Source organism: Ctenocephalides felis, unplaced genomic scaffold, assembly GCF_003426905.1.
Source record: "Ctenocephalides felis isolate EL2017-DRISC unplaced genomic scaffold, ASM342690v1 CF-g0.4_SCAFFOLD_01170, whole genome shotgun sequence".
In the NCBI taxonomy this organism is placed as follows: domain Eukaryota; kingdom Metazoa; phylum Arthropoda; class Insecta; order Siphonaptera; family Pulicidae; genus Ctenocephalides; species Ctenocephalides felis.
This window is the reverse complement of record NW_020537324.1, coordinates 14111434-14127783: the sequence shown is the minus strand read 5'-3', so window position 1 is coordinate 14127783 and position 16350 is coordinate 14111434. Positions and strand designations below refer to the sequence as shown.

Genomic DNA, 16350 nt, shown 5'->3' with positions numbered 1-16350 from the left:
AACAAAATCAAAATAAAAGTACAATGAAGAATATGCTTAAATATTTTATAGAATTTCGAAAATGGATTTATAAAAATGAGTCAACATGAATATACCAACAATTTTCATGACACAATATTTTTAACTCCATTTTATTCTTGTGATTAAATAATTTATGCCTAAATAAAATATTTATTTTTATAATATTTTGTAAAATATTGGTCGACCGTGACAGGACTCGAACCTGCAATCTTCGGATTCGAAGTCCGACGCCTTATCCATTAGGCCACACGGTCATACCATATTTGGCAGAATATACCGATGCAGTTGGGCTTGAATTTAGGGTCTCTCGTGGGGTTGAAAATAAGGGTAGGGGTCAGGTAAAAATGAGTCACGACAAAATATTTGAAGAAACATGCTTGATATTACTCGCAGATAATCTAGTTGATTTATGTATTGCAAAAAATAATTTAATATGGTCAGAATTTGAATCATTGCTTTACTTAGAAATAGCCCAATTGCTATTATAGTTCGGGTTTTAGCTTTATATTTATTTTGGTAGTTGTTGAAGTTAATAAAAAATAGTTATACTAAAATTTATTTCATTATTTTTGAATATAATTAACGAAATCCACGAATAAAATCTATAACGCGCTCTAATTTCCTCCGACTCGATTGCTGAAATAAATTTATGATTGTCGAGCGTTCGCAATATTCATTTAGAAATTCCAGCAGTGCGTGAGATGAATTTATGTTGCTTTATATTATATTAGAATCTCGGATCTTGTCTGTTTACTTTTAATTGGGTTGGTTCACATATTTTCTGCGTTTCTAATTGATGCAATGTCAACTCCTGCCGGATTGCTTTCACATACTAGGTGCGTAAATAGAGCAACATCGTGCGTTAGATAGAAATTATTAGTCAATTTTTCAGCTGAATTGTTTGATAAATATTGAAACTTTCTATGAAAAATATTTTTACATGTTAAAATAAATTACGTAATGTTTTTAATTAATTTTGCTTGAATAAATATAGTAAAAGTAAATAACGAGTACTCATCCAATTGTAGTAGAGCTGTTCATGCATTGATTAATTATAAGACTTAACGGATTTATGACTGTTTGAATTTGTCGAACAAAATATAAATACAAAGTAGAGATTAGGTAGACTTGATAAATTTAGAGAATTTTACATTTGGCAAAGTTTTTACAATTTTTGGTAAAACATCTCCTAATTGTACCAATTTTAAATTGTCCATGGAGCAACAGTAATTTTTTGAAAGTTGTCTGGCTATGAAACTTATTTACATTAATTTTAAGTTGATTCTGCACAGTACACAATTTATAGTAGCTGAAACACAATTTTCAAAAAATGCAAGGTATCGTGAAAGAATAAGCTTTTAAAATTACGGATCTTTCGTGACCTATTCAAAATTGGTGACAAAGATGACAAAGATAAATCACATTACGTTTACACCAAAAATTTTAAAAATTTTGTCTTGTGATCGTTCTTTCGTTTTAAAAAAATATTTAAAATAATTTTAAATATTTTTTCTTAATAACAAACTAGACAAAGATCAAAAGTTAAAGATTTTACAATTTTAGTAAGAACATAATGTGATTTATTAATCTTTATCGTTTATTGTCTCTAATTACTACAATATTGATCTCTATATGTCTCTATATATCACAATATATAGTCTACTCACACACATACATTTTTATTTTGTTATTCTTTTCATAAGTCAATTAATTGAATAAGTCTACAAACAATTATAATAGTGAAATGGAGTTCAATCATATAGTTATTTGTTAATTCAAAAATATCAAAATAAACTATATTTAATTCTTGGTAAAAAATATTAACAAAAAGTAAAAAATATTAATAAAAATTTAATAGGTGCTATATGATTGAACTCCATTTCACTATTATAATTGTTATAATATACTCCAATTTGAACTGAAATACAAAATTCTTATAAACTAATAAACTAAACCTATTAAATTTTTACTATCATAATGAGAATTTGTTTTAAAATATTGCATTATCAATTTTTTTGATATAAATATCTAAACTAAATAATTTAATTTTAACTTTTTAAATTACAAACAATTTCAAAGACAATTGCTAGGACTTCTAAAAAAATCTCCATGATTTCAATGCTAAAAATATATTTTTGTAAATTCTTCTATATAGATCAGGAAAACGTCTATTTCAAAATACTTGAAAACGAATGTATTTAAAGTGACTAAAATTTATTTTAATTTAAAGATAAAAATAAATGTAATAAAATAGTTATGATAAAATTAATAGAAAATATGAGTAATAAAATAGACGAATAAAGCCTCAGGTAGACAATAAAACAACTTCTTAAATTTGATGGTTTACGTAAAATTTGGTAAAAGTGTAAGATATATGTAAATATAGATATCAGACACCAAAGCAAACTTGTGGATCATTATTAGATCACAAACCTGCAAAGACTATAATAACAAGAGAGTAAATTTTCGTGATAAAATAAAAATCTTATGTTAGGTGTCTCTTATGTTGAATAATTGTATGAGGTAGTCACAAACTCTCATAAACCTAGGTCTTTACTGTTGGATCAAGCGTTGCACACATAAAACCTAACCTCCAAATAGCCAATTTCAAATAACAATTTTTCATAAATGCTACTTTCTGCCATCTTTACAATCTAATCTAATCTGCAGATCCATTATATTTAGATTAGATCCATTAGATTTAGTACAGTTAATTTACAATTAAGATTTATAATTATTTTCTGTATATATTATACAAATCACAAAAAATCACATGGGGAGGGAGGGATATAGTAAGATATCACGTGTATTTATTTTATATATGTATAATTTTGAATAACACCAGGGGGAGGGGGGATTTCAAAAATCCTTGAAAACTCGCTCACGGGATTAATGGACGCCCCCTTAGTATAGTAATTTGGTATATAAAGCTAATATATTATATATTTAACTGTTTTTCAATTTCGCGAACTGCAAGTTTACTTTACCCACGTTGGATGCCAGTTTTCTCCTTCATCGGAGGATTAATGGTAACGCGAAACTTTCACCATGAGTTTCATAACGGCCCTATAATCTGCATAAACAGCACGAAGAAATCATAATCGATTACTTTTGACATACAGAGAGCAATCGGTATAATTTCTCATTTTATATAAGTATAAGTCGATATCTTCTTAATTACAAAAATTTGCAATTTGATTTATTTCCTTAATTTGGAGTGAGATATAAAACTATCCTGAATGTAATTAATTTAATGAGGCAATCGTGAAGAAAGTTTTAATTAGTTCATGATCAAATGGGTAATCGAAGATTGATTTTTTCTAATACACTGACTCGTTTATAATAGTGATAATGATTGGTAATAAGAAATTTCGAAGAAATTTAATTAGATAGTTAAATCGATACATATATTGCTTAAACGCATGATTGCCTGTAATGAAAAGTAATTTATTAGTTTTTTTTTTTTAAACTAAAAGAATATTAAATTAAGTCACGTTTATAGTATCTCGTTTTTTATATAATCAAATTATTTGTACGAATATTAATAAAATTTACAATAATATGTAATTATGAATTAATAATTTTGGAGGCCAAATAGATTAAATTTAAAAAATAATAATAAAAATTATTTAACCTAACTTATAAATTCAATATACTTAAACAACGTGCTAATGCTAGTTGTTTGCTTTGTGGATTTCTTGAAAAAAAAAACAAATATCACGTAAAGGTGTGGGTTACTTGTACTTTTAATAGGTTTAAATCATTTTAATATTTTTAGGTACCACCTAAATGTCTGACCCTAAAATTTTTTGAAATTTGTAAATTGAAACATCTGGATGAAATGAATATTTCTATACTAACAATAAGTACCATATTATATTGAAGATTATTCTAAAATTTTGGAAGTAAAATTATATATATGAGTTTTTTTTAACAAATTTCGAATTATTTTTTATGATTTTTTATAAATTCTAATTTTTTCGTTATGAAACCCTCTTATTTATAGTAAGTATGAATGTTTTATATAAAATATCTTGTTCGTGCTTGAAGGCTTAGGATAAGACATAGAGTAAGATATAAGCTCATTCAAAATAATATTAAAATATTAAATTATAATAATATTAACATCAATGAACAGATAGTAATTATGACCCCAGATTTACAATTATGACCCTAGCGAGAAAAGGTCTTGGTAAATTGGAACATCTGCACGACCCTTGATTTTGTTACCTGTGTAAATCTTAAAACTTTGTCTAGATAGATATTTTTATGTTATATATTATATTGAAGATAATTTATGGCGTGAAAATATTTTAAATATGTAATCCAAATGTAACCCTTTCCACTCGGATGCCATCAAAATCCATATAAATCTTGCAATTCACGAATGAAAAGGGTTAATTAATTTTTACATGAACAACCTCAAATTATTGTTCATGTAAAAATTAATTAACCCTTTTCACTTTCATAGTATTCATATTGTTAATTATACAGAATCCTGCACAATCATAGTTAGAGTATAATATTTGCTTCAAATAGATTCAAGTAGCTTTAGTAGACTATAAGCTTAGAGAACTTATATACGCTTTAGTTAAGCTTTAAGCTTATTCAAAATAGCTCAAGATCTCGAATTCAAGAGATATTTAAAAAAAAAATGATTTAAAAAAAATCAGCAGCAGTTATGAGACATTTACTAAAAAGTTCATACTTTGGGGACGCGAGTCTAAAAAAATAAAATCTATAATATTTATGTACATAATTATTATTTTTTATAAAACATTTTTGTCTAAAAAATATATTCGACCGTGACAGGACTCGAACCTGCAATCTTCGGATCCGAAGTCCGACGCCTTATCCATTAGGCCACACGGTCCCATGGTAGAACATGCGAATTCCAGCCAGTTAAACGCGATGTACGGGGTTATTGATTTTTGTTAGGGGATGGTTTTGTGGTGCATTTACAATATTATGCATTAATACTTTTTAAACCGTATTCAGTCTTAATGTGCTTTATAATAAATTTTAACTTCATTTTTTTACATTTTTTTCTAAAAAAAATTGTGAATTAAAAAAATTCAAAAGTTAACTAGTGGGGTGCATGGCATCGTGCTTTAAGGCAAATTGCTCGAACTTCCCGTACTGTAACGAAATGTTCGAGGAATATTAAATATTTTCAAATAGATTATTATAAATACATACTGTAACATTGTCTAATATTTATAAGAATTATATAAACTGAATTGCAAAGTTGAAATTATTTGTTTATAGTATATTAGAACTTTAGTCAGAATTAAAATTAAAATCTGAATTATTTTCAATTACAAAAAACATTTTTTTTCTTGAAAAAAAAAATTGAAAAAAAAATTTGAAACAAATTTATTTTTCCAAAATCAATTATTTTGTTGAAACAAGCAGAAAGTATTTCGAATTATTTAAATCGGACGCTTACTTCTCTCAAAAATTGCCATTTTTTGCACATTTAGCTCTGTATCTTTGAAATGGCAGCGCCAGCCTGTGCCAAAAACTAATAACCACTTCTCCCAATCATTACAAATTGAATATTTTTTAGATCATTCAAATCAGATGCTCCGTTCTCTCAAAAACTTGATTTTTATTTTCTGTACTCTTTGCTCTTTATCTCCGTAACTGCTGGGCCTGCCTTTGTCAAAAACTAATCAGCACATCTCCCTATCAATAGAAATCGAACCATTTAAATCGGTTGATCCGTGCGCCCGAAAACGTGAACGAAAAAAATGCGTACACACAAAACACACACACATCCATTATTTTGAGGTATGCCAAAATGTTCAGAAATCCTCAAAACGTCGAAAAATGCAAAAATTTTCAATTTCGATTTGTGGATGATTACAATAACTTACCCTACAGGAAGTTAATAAAAATTACATTTCAATATTCAATATAGCCATTAGAAATATAAAAACACATAAGAAATGTTGAGCAACTAACATATTTAACGTAAACTAACATCAAAAATATTGATTAAATATTAGTTTTATCCTTTGCTGACTATCTTTTTTGTCTTCTTTTAATTATTTTTATATTTTTTACAAAATCATTTATACTGAAATATTTATTAATCCAATTCACTATATTATATTCATTGAAATTTGCATAATATCCTTCACAATACGTTCATAAAAATTCAATCGTATTCTACAATTACTTTAATATCTTAAGACCAATTTCGTATTTACATCATATATCAAAAGTGTTGTCAATGAATGACATTCTAAAAACCTTTCCTAAATATGTTTTATATTATAAAATTGAAATTCAAGGTAAAAAATTCAATTTATTCAACACTTTATTTGCATTTGACGCTATAACATTGCCGACAAAAAATACAAGCGGAAATTACACAGTTTATACGTTCATTGATGTAGGTTACTACCGACATAATAATGTTGTAATTTTACTTTTAATCACATATAGACGACCTCAAGAAAAAAATAATTTACTAAGAATATAAGAAAAATTTACTAAAATTGCCAAAACAACTTCAAAAGTTTGTGTTATATAATATTGTTATGATAATTGAAGTGTGAATAAATAGAAACTGAATTTTAACTTAATACACTGTTTGTAGAAATCGCGCTTTCAAAGATCTTGAATAATTTAAGAGTTTTCACCAACTTGAATTTTGAATAATTACTTAAACTAATATTGTATTTCGTAATTAAAAATACACTTGAATAATAATAAGAATATGCGGATAAGAAAAATGATTATGACTATTAACTGACCAATATTCAAATGGAGAACTAATCAATATTGTTTGCGAAATTTGAATTCTTTATTGCCACGATAAAACACATGTTGTAGTGATTTATGTCAGAAGTAAACATATTTTACACAATAACTTCATTGATGTCCAATAATTCATTTCATTATTTATTAAATTATAGCATCAATTAACACGTTAATCGCCAAGTCAGTCATATGTGTCTGAATCTAAGAAGCTAAAGTGCATTATAAAAGTGAATGAAAGAAAAAACCTGTTATGAGCTTAATCTTTTCTTTTTCAGGGCCTCGAATAGCAAAAGTTTAATTATTTCTTGCAAGTAACGTCCATAAAATTAATTTAATTCGTGTAGCCCTTGATCCTTCTGTTGCCCACCTATCTTATGAAATCTTATATATTATGTATATAAAAAATTATTTTATATTTTTATGATTATCTTTTGACTAAAGAAAAATGACAATCATTAACCATTACATCATAAAAAAATGCACAGTTTTACATGGAGTATACATACAGATTTCATCATAGTTGATAAATGTCGAGTTCAACGTCAAGTTCAGATCCTAAGTATCACTTACAAATATTAATTAACAAAATTCCTGAAACTAATTACAACTAACGAAAGTATTTAGTGTCTCGACCAATCAATCTCACACAATTCTATTATTTTTAACCGTCCATTCGACCACAAAGAAAATCCCGTTTCTGTCTTTCGAACAAATGAGTCAGGTCTCAGGTATGCCAGGTTGAGTCTCGGCAACACAGCATTCGAAATCGGCGAACAACAAAAGATTTTAAATACATGGTTACGTGTTTTTACGAAGATTTCGCGCTCTTTGTGACATTGAACTGAAAAAACGATGAATCTTGTATGGGTGGAGCAGAACAATTGCAGACAGAAGTACTACAGTTCATCGACTTCACCATTATCTAACATGACATTGTTTGAAACATGTATTTGCTAATGTAATTTGGGAGATAGTAATTGAAATATATGGTATGTTGGGACAGGCCTTAACTGAAAATATAAAAAAATGTTGGCAAGTTATTATTTCTGGCAATAAGCCACATCCCAATTACTGCCACCAGATTTGAGGCAATAGTTAAGTAATCGTAATCATTACGTTTATATACACAAATTTTATAGTTTTTTGAAAATATATATTTAAATATGTTCCAAGAAAAAATAGTTCTTTTGGTATTGCTACTGCTTCAAATTAAAGTTAAAAAGTGATTAAAAACACATCAAGATCATGTCAGGGTCACCAATCATGGACTCTTGGGGTGTCTATATATATTAATCAATGAAGTTAATAAAATTTAAAATTTCAAAATTATACATTTGACCAAGCCAGAAAAACTCAATTACAATTTTATACTAATTTTAAAATTTGAATTTTAATTTAGAAAATTTTATAGCTAGGTATTTCTGGTCAGATGTATGCAATACTTTTGTTTTTTTTTCGAATTCCGAAATATTATTTAATAGATTGCTATTTATATTTGTAATATCAATATTAATAGAGCATTCTAGTTATAGAAATATATCAAATAGAGATTTAAGATCAAAAAGAAATTTTTTAGATCAATAGAGAATCAATCAAGGGAATTAATCATCAACTTAGGGAATTTCAGATCAAATAGAAAATTTAGATTTAAATATATCGAATATGTAAAGATTTTTTATTTTATAGAACTTTTAAGTTCAAATTACCGTTAAAAAATATAAAAAATATTCTTATCACTGACAAAGAAATTGATTAATCAAGATTTGCAGTACAAATTAAGTCATCATATTATTTTTTTCTAGTCCCATAAATTTTATAATTTCATCGACCAAAAACGTATAAAGTAGTGCGTCTATAATTTTTTAAAGTATCAATTTAATAATAATGTATCACAAATTTCTTACGATAGATTAGTAGAAGATTCAGCAATTGATGATTACAATCATGATTAATACGATGAGTGCGTATCTTTTATAGTAAATTGGCTATTGTATAAATTTACTAATTTTTCAATTTGAAAAGATTTGACATGATCCTATCAAAGAATCCATTTATCTTGACAACAAAATTGATTTATCATACTTGATCAGTACCTCATTGTTTGACTCGTACTTCATAAAATGTATAATTCTTAAGGTTTCAATATTTTTTTTGCTTTATTACAGACAATCAGAATCGAAATAATTATTGTATGAGGCTATTTTTACACAATTTCTGATTTCAATTTAGGTTTGCCATAACATATTTTTGAATGCCAAAACGATAACTATATACAAATTCCGAGAAATCATCAACAAAATTATACTATCAAAATTAATTAAAACTATTTTGCTTAATTAAAAATTCTTCAGCAGTTAATCACAATCGGTTTTCAATTGCTTAGTTTATTTCTAATTAATCATTTAATGGCTTTAATGGTTTATTTATGATTCAATGCTTGATTTTGATTAGGAAATATCGAAGTAAATGATTGATTTTTTGCTTGTTTATTTTGTTTATAATATCAATTTTATAAGATAAATTCTTAAAGTACTTGTTCAAAACTATCATGCGATCAACGAAAAGTAGTACGAGCCTTTTATAAAGGCAAATGTGCGGAAAAGTGATTGTATCCGGACTTTGTCGTGATGATTCCTTTGTATTTCATAATTTTATGTTATTTACTGAGATCATATTACTGGATATTACAGAACTGAACTCAAAACTTTATAAACAAAATATATTATTACTACGAAAATTAGAAACTTTGTTATAAAATTGCACCCTCAACTAAATTTGTAATTGTGAAAAATACTATATTTTGGTTAATTATTTTTTACACTTTCAATAAATTGTTTCTGAACATTTTGGCATACCTTAGAAGAAAATGGATTTATGTGTGAATATGAATACAATTTTCCGTCGACGTTTTAGGGAGCACGGATCAACTGATTTGAATTATTCAAAAAAACACTCGATTCCTATTGATGGAAATACGTGCTAACTTTTTTGTGAATACAGACCTTGTCGTTTTAGAGATACGGGAAAAAAGCTCAAGAAATGAATATTCAGTTTTTTTATGAAATCAAATATTTATGGATTAGGTCGATTACTTATATCGGGAAGCTCATGCTAGTTGCCTTCTACTTCATCTATATCATTTAGACCTAGTTCATCATATTTCATATACAGTGTTTTTCAGTTCAAGTTGGTACACCTGTTGGTCATAATATTTTTATTTATAAAGATATATAAAATAATTATCATTCAATTGATTTAATGCAATCATATGAAAACTACCTGATAGTTACCTACAAGTAATAAATTTGCTTTTTACAGTGTCTGTTCATATATTATTACCGAGTTATGATAAAAACTTAATATTTATCATTGAGAACGTGATGGAAAGTGCAGTGCTCTAAATTTCTCTAATTTACGACATAATTGTTAAAAAAACATCTAAACCTATGCATTCGTGTTTTTGCATTACTACTCACTTTCATTAAAGAAAGCATTACATTCAGATTTCAATCTGCTTATTGCTGAGGAGAAATAAAATATAATTATTATAAATATAGGGATCTAGATTTCTTTGTGTATTCTGCTTCATATAATTGTATCAGAAAAAATATATAAAATAATCATCGATGGAAATATATTGCTTTGTTTTTCTTCCAGGATTCTAGTTTAATCGCATAATAGAAAATTTTACTAAAATTATTTCTAAAATATAAACAAGTAGTTCTTTCTTAAGTAGGATCGAATGTTCATTGAATCATTCAAATCGGTCGAGCGGTGCTCCCAAAAATGACAATGAAAATTGTGTCCACACAGACACACAGATTTTTTGAGCTATGCCAAAATGCTCAGAAACCTTTGAAACGTAAAGATATGCCAAAATTTTTATTTTGGATTTTTGGACCATTACTATAACTTATTCTACGAGAAGTTCTCAATACCCCCAAGCTGGATGTAAATATTATTTGAGATCTTTAAGAAATATTTACTGTATAAACATCATGTTTCACCATTAAATTTACCATTGTCTTCTTTAGTGTAAATATTACGAATACGGTTCTGTTTTCAATTAGAAACCTTGGATATGTCAAGAAACTTGTAAGATATTACTGATGAGTATAAATAAATGTTATGCTGTCGTGTGCCAGACAAGCTATTACCAAGAACAAAATTTATTTCTTTGGAACGAATTGCAGTGCGTCTTTCATTCAATTCTTATATTGCAAAATTGACGAGAGACAGAATTTTTTATCTTTGAAACTATAAATCATCATTAACCATAGTGAATATGGGTTTAATTTGATTGACACCATGTACAAATATTCAATGTTAAAGATATTGTTTAGAAATAATTAGTGTTAATAACATTGGTCAATAGTACTGGAGTCTTGACATGAAAATGAATTGAATAACGTTCGTATTTATTGCCATAGAGGCTATATATATATATATATATATATATATATATATATATATGTATATATGTATATTTATATATATATATATATATATATAGCATAAAATTTCGAATTTTGAATAATTATTCTAGACTCATCATAGAAATTTTAATTTGCGAAACGTTTTGTAAGATTTGTGCGTGACTACTTCTTGTCAAGCAAAACGTAGTTTAAACTATTTGAGTATTACAACATTGGAATTTCAGACAAAGGTCATTTTTAATTTACTTTGCAAATCGTTGGAAGTGTAGAAAATGTCAAATATGTCAGGTGTAATGACAATAATCAAAACATTCACTGCACGTCGTATTTATTACACTGTTAGAATATCTAAAGAATTCTGTGATCGTTGGATAGAATTTTTATGATGATAGTTTGAGCAATGCTTTAGAAATTTTATTTGCACTCGAGATATTTGATAGCTACATGTTAATGAAAAAAAATCACAGAAGATAATAAAACACATTCTAGTTGAATTGATAAAGAGAGCTATGGATCCTTGAGTATCAAAATTGTTTTTCAAGTAACATGGGGTAGTAAAACTGATTTTAAAATATCAACGAATGTACCAAGTTAAATCTAGCTCATAAATAAATAAAATAAAATATAAAAATTCTGCGAATAAAATCCTATTACAATTTTATCTATCATTTTCCATTTGAGCTTCAATGCTACATCAAGATCCCCGATATGCAAGTCGCTAATAAAGTTACTTGGAAGAATCTAGTTCGAGGGCACAAGTCTCTCTACATAGATATAAACATAAAATCAACGAGAAACACCGTTATATTACAACTACAGCTCGTTCTGAAGCAAATCATTGAAATCACATCAAGAAAATGAAGTGTTGTTTCGAAATCTTCAGCTTTAATGCGAACGCAATCATAACGCTTACAAATAACTAGAAAAAATAGTTTTTCACACAGACTTTCAGCATATGAACGATTTTATCTTAGGGCAATAGGATGTAGAATGAACGACTTAAATGCACTGTAATATTTCAATGTGTAATATTGCTGTAATGGTAATAGAATAAATTGCTATATAAATGATTTGTGGTAACGCCTCATACAAAAACAAAAATATTGTTTTTTATGCTATGTCAAATATGGTGATTGTTTAAAGTTTGGCAGATAACGAACTCTCAGTAACAGCCTCTTCAACAAAATGTGAATATTTTTTGCTCTTCTCGACAAGTTTCTTGAAAAGACACAAAATGAAACAAAGATAGACAAGTGAACAGGTAATCAGGTAGACAGGTAGATAGGTAAACTGGTTAGATTTATAAAAAGGAAGACGATTTGAAAGACTGGCAAACTGATAGATAGATAGGTAGGTAGACAGGAAAGCTGGTAAACAGATAGACAAGTAGACAGGTAAACAGTTGAACAGGAAGATAGATAAACAAGTGGACATGTAGACATAGTTAAACGTGAGGACAGGCATACAGGTAAACGGGTAACCAGGTGAACAACTAGATAGGTAAAAACAGGTAAACTGGTAGATAACTATAGATAGGTAGACAGATGAACATGTAAATATGTATTACGGGTATAACTTATACACTTATAGATCTATTTGCATAAATTTTTTATGACAGATTACTTAGTTCATAATGAAAATAAAGTGTTCAATTATAAGCAAAAAATAGAAAGATAATTAAATTAATTTGTTTCTAGACCGTATTTGTTTAATTAAACATTAAAAATATTTATTTATTAGAGAGAATGTTGTCAAGTTCATAGAGTAGTCAAATATAGGTAAATCCGATATGGCGGCGAGAGCTGCAAAGACTTTGAAGCGCCCGTACTCTGAAACTATTGATTTTACAAAAAAGCGGTTATTAAATGAATTGAAGGAAATTTTATCCAGTTTAATTCGAAGCTTGCACTTTCGTCCTCGTGCAGTGCTGCCACTATGATGAGCCAAAGATAATGTTTATCTGTCAAGTTGAGATGCGATGTGGGTTGACAGGTCGCTACACATATCTACTTTTATTGTAGATTGAGCCAAAAAAAAGATATTTATAAAAAAACAGTTTTTCGACGCCATTTTTCCAATATGGCGGCCACTTGCAGTAAAAATTTGAGGTCGCAAAGTTGAAATTTGTAAAGAACACTTCTAAATCTATAACAATACTAATTTTCTCTAACCAATAAATTGATAGTTGTATCTATATATTAATTTAGCAAACACAAAGTATCATTGAACAACGGTAATAATTCCTTCTAAACTGGGTTAAACTTATGAATGTGTAACAGCTAACTGTGATTGTTTTCCTTTGCATCCATTATCTATGAATCTAGTGGAATGCACGCGAAAGTATAACATGTGCATTTACAATCTCCAACATTTCTATCCATTTAACTATGTACGCAAATTATAGAACAAGTATAAAGGACTAAATTATCAATAACGAAACGTACAATTACCCATACAGGTTGCGACTACTTATAGCTGTTTTTGTAATAATCATTTATTATAGTAATATAATTTAATTTGGTTAGTATAGTACTAATAAAAAGAACCTTGGGTTTACTCTTCTGGAATTAAAAAAAAAAAATATGGTGGCAGCGTTGATAGACAAACCGAAAACCTTGAAATATTATAAGCCTATGAGTAATGGTTATTTTGTATAATATAAAGTAAGTGTATTTTGTTATTTTATGTAAATTTTTTACTGTTTTTTATTAATTTGAAGTAGTAAAGTTTAGAAAAAAAATTATTTACAATTCAACAAAAATATCCCTCACAATTCACTGTTAAAGCAAATTTAGAAAGCGGAGTATGAATAATTTTTTGCATTAGAACTAGTAATATAATAGTAGATCAAAGTGACTTTTCCAGAAAGTTCTGTACCAGATGTGTAGATTATAATTTACAAACCATATTTGATCGACAAGAATAAAGTGAAACTAAGTCGACAAGGTGTTATTTGCCTGAACTTTTTCCAAAAAGATTTAAGTTGCTCATCTACTTAGACAGTCTTGGCCAAGATATTTATTAAATATATAGTTTATAAACAACATAAATCTGGTCGACTATTCAAATTTACCAATGATTTTTTTTAATGAACATTTAAATTTAGAATAGTTTGTGTTTTAAATTGTTGAAGTACTTAATCTTGAAGTACTTGACTTGCCAACAAAGAACTTATATAAAATTCTTACTTTTTAATTTTTGATTAAATTTTGATCAATTTAATTAATATTTAGGAATTATATGATCTGAATATATTTTTTTTCAAGTGATTTTGTTGGTTTCTTAAATGAACAAAATATTTTGAAATCATACAATCAATCTGTAAATTCTTGCACTTTGATAAATATCTCACTGAAATAGAATGTAAATATTATGTTCATATAAAAACACTCTTAACAAGCGCACTAAACAGGATCTCGCAAAACAAAAAAATATAATCAAATAATTAATATTATCGATAATTCTAATTTAATTTGAATTCTGAATAAAGTGTTTTTGAGTCACTTTTATAGAGTGGTGTTGCGCTAATATTTTTTTGCCGGAACGCTAAAATTTAAAATCCGGTTCAAAAAATTTGATAAATTTCGATAAGAACTCACAAATGTAATATATGACTTCTTATATAATTAACTCTATTATATACAGCTAGTCTATACATTAAATTGTACAAGTATGAGGGTACATAATTTGAGTACATAATTTATATTCTTTAATAACATTAATTATATTTATTGTGGTATTATTTGTATTCATTAATGCTTACAGGTATTTATTATGATATAAAAGTACTCAAGAGATTTATTACAATACTTTATAAGACTTAACCTAATATATGATAGATAACCTATTATACCTATCATACTATACTATATTATTGTATATCATATATAGATATCTAATATCTATCATACCGTGAGATACCTATACCGTCATTAACTTATTATATACCTACATACCTTTTACTTCTTATAAATATACTGTCTAATTTATATATTCACCTATATTATATAGGTTTATCTTACGCTCTATGTATTTTTTTATTATCTCTACCTATCTATTGTCTATACCGGGATTTATAAATACTACTGTCTAATATATATTCTATTAATAATATGATACTAATAAACTGATATTAACCTATTACCTATCATACTATACTATATTATTGTATATTATATATAGATATCTATTATCTATCATACCGTAAGATACCTATACCGTCATTAACTTATTATATACCTACATACCTTTTACTACTTATAAATACTACTGTCTAATTTATATATTCACCTATATTATATAGGTTTACCTTACGCCCTATGTATTTTTTTTTATCTCTACCTATCTATACTTGTCTATACCGGGAATTGAACCCGGGACCTCATCGTCGTGAAGTAGCGCACCTTAGCCACTACCCTATCGGGTATCCCCACCAATTATATAATATGGGACGCGCTGTTGTTACCGCGGTACATTTTCTAATTAATTAGATAATTAATACTAGGGTGGCGCGGACGACACGCGAAAAAAGACGGTTGATTGTAGCGTTACGGTGGTGTAGTGGCTAAGGTCGTAGCGTTCCACGCGGCGGACCCGGTTCGATTCTCGGTAGGGTTAATATATGTGTAAGGGAAAATTATACGAATAAAGGATATATAGTAGATATAGGTTAGGTGTATTCGGTATACAATGTAGGCATTTGAGAGTATTGATGAAATATAGAGCGTATGGTATAGATGTAAGGCGTTTAGCATAGAATGCACGTATAGGCATACGTAAGGCTATAAAATACCCGAATAGGAACCTATGATGTAGGTGTTAGCGTATAAGAAATGCGAATGAATATAAGATTTAATTTATATAATATTATTTTTCTTAAGAATTTTTATCTCGGTATTAAATATCTGAAATATCCGTTAAGGCAATCGATTACACCTTACTGCTGCCTTTGCCGTTATCACTTCATAGAAATTAATTACTGCACTTTTTAAACGATTGTGTGCACTGGCGCGCGACAATAGACATAGAACTATAAATTTTATTAAATGTTTGAGTAACTGTGCGAGCTGATTTTCTTAAGATGTTCTTAGTCTCGCAACTTACTAAATTCTAAAAATTCTAA

General features: G+C 27.5%; 1 protein-coding gene and 2 non-coding genes across 3 annotated transcripts in view; all 3 read right to left on the bottom strand.

Annotated features, from left to right (window-relative positions):
* The window catches only part of LOC113366849, a 208669-nt gene that overhangs the window by 67819 nt on the left and 124500 nt on the right, over positions 1–16350 (bottom strand). The window lies entirely within an intron of this gene.
* On the bottom strand, positions 203–275 carry Trnar-ucg. Its single transcript has one exon. It is a non-coding gene; the product is annotated as a tRNA-Arg (tRNA).
* Trnar-ucg lies at positions 4822–4894 on the bottom strand. Its single transcript has one exon. It is a non-coding gene; the product is annotated as a tRNA-Arg (tRNA).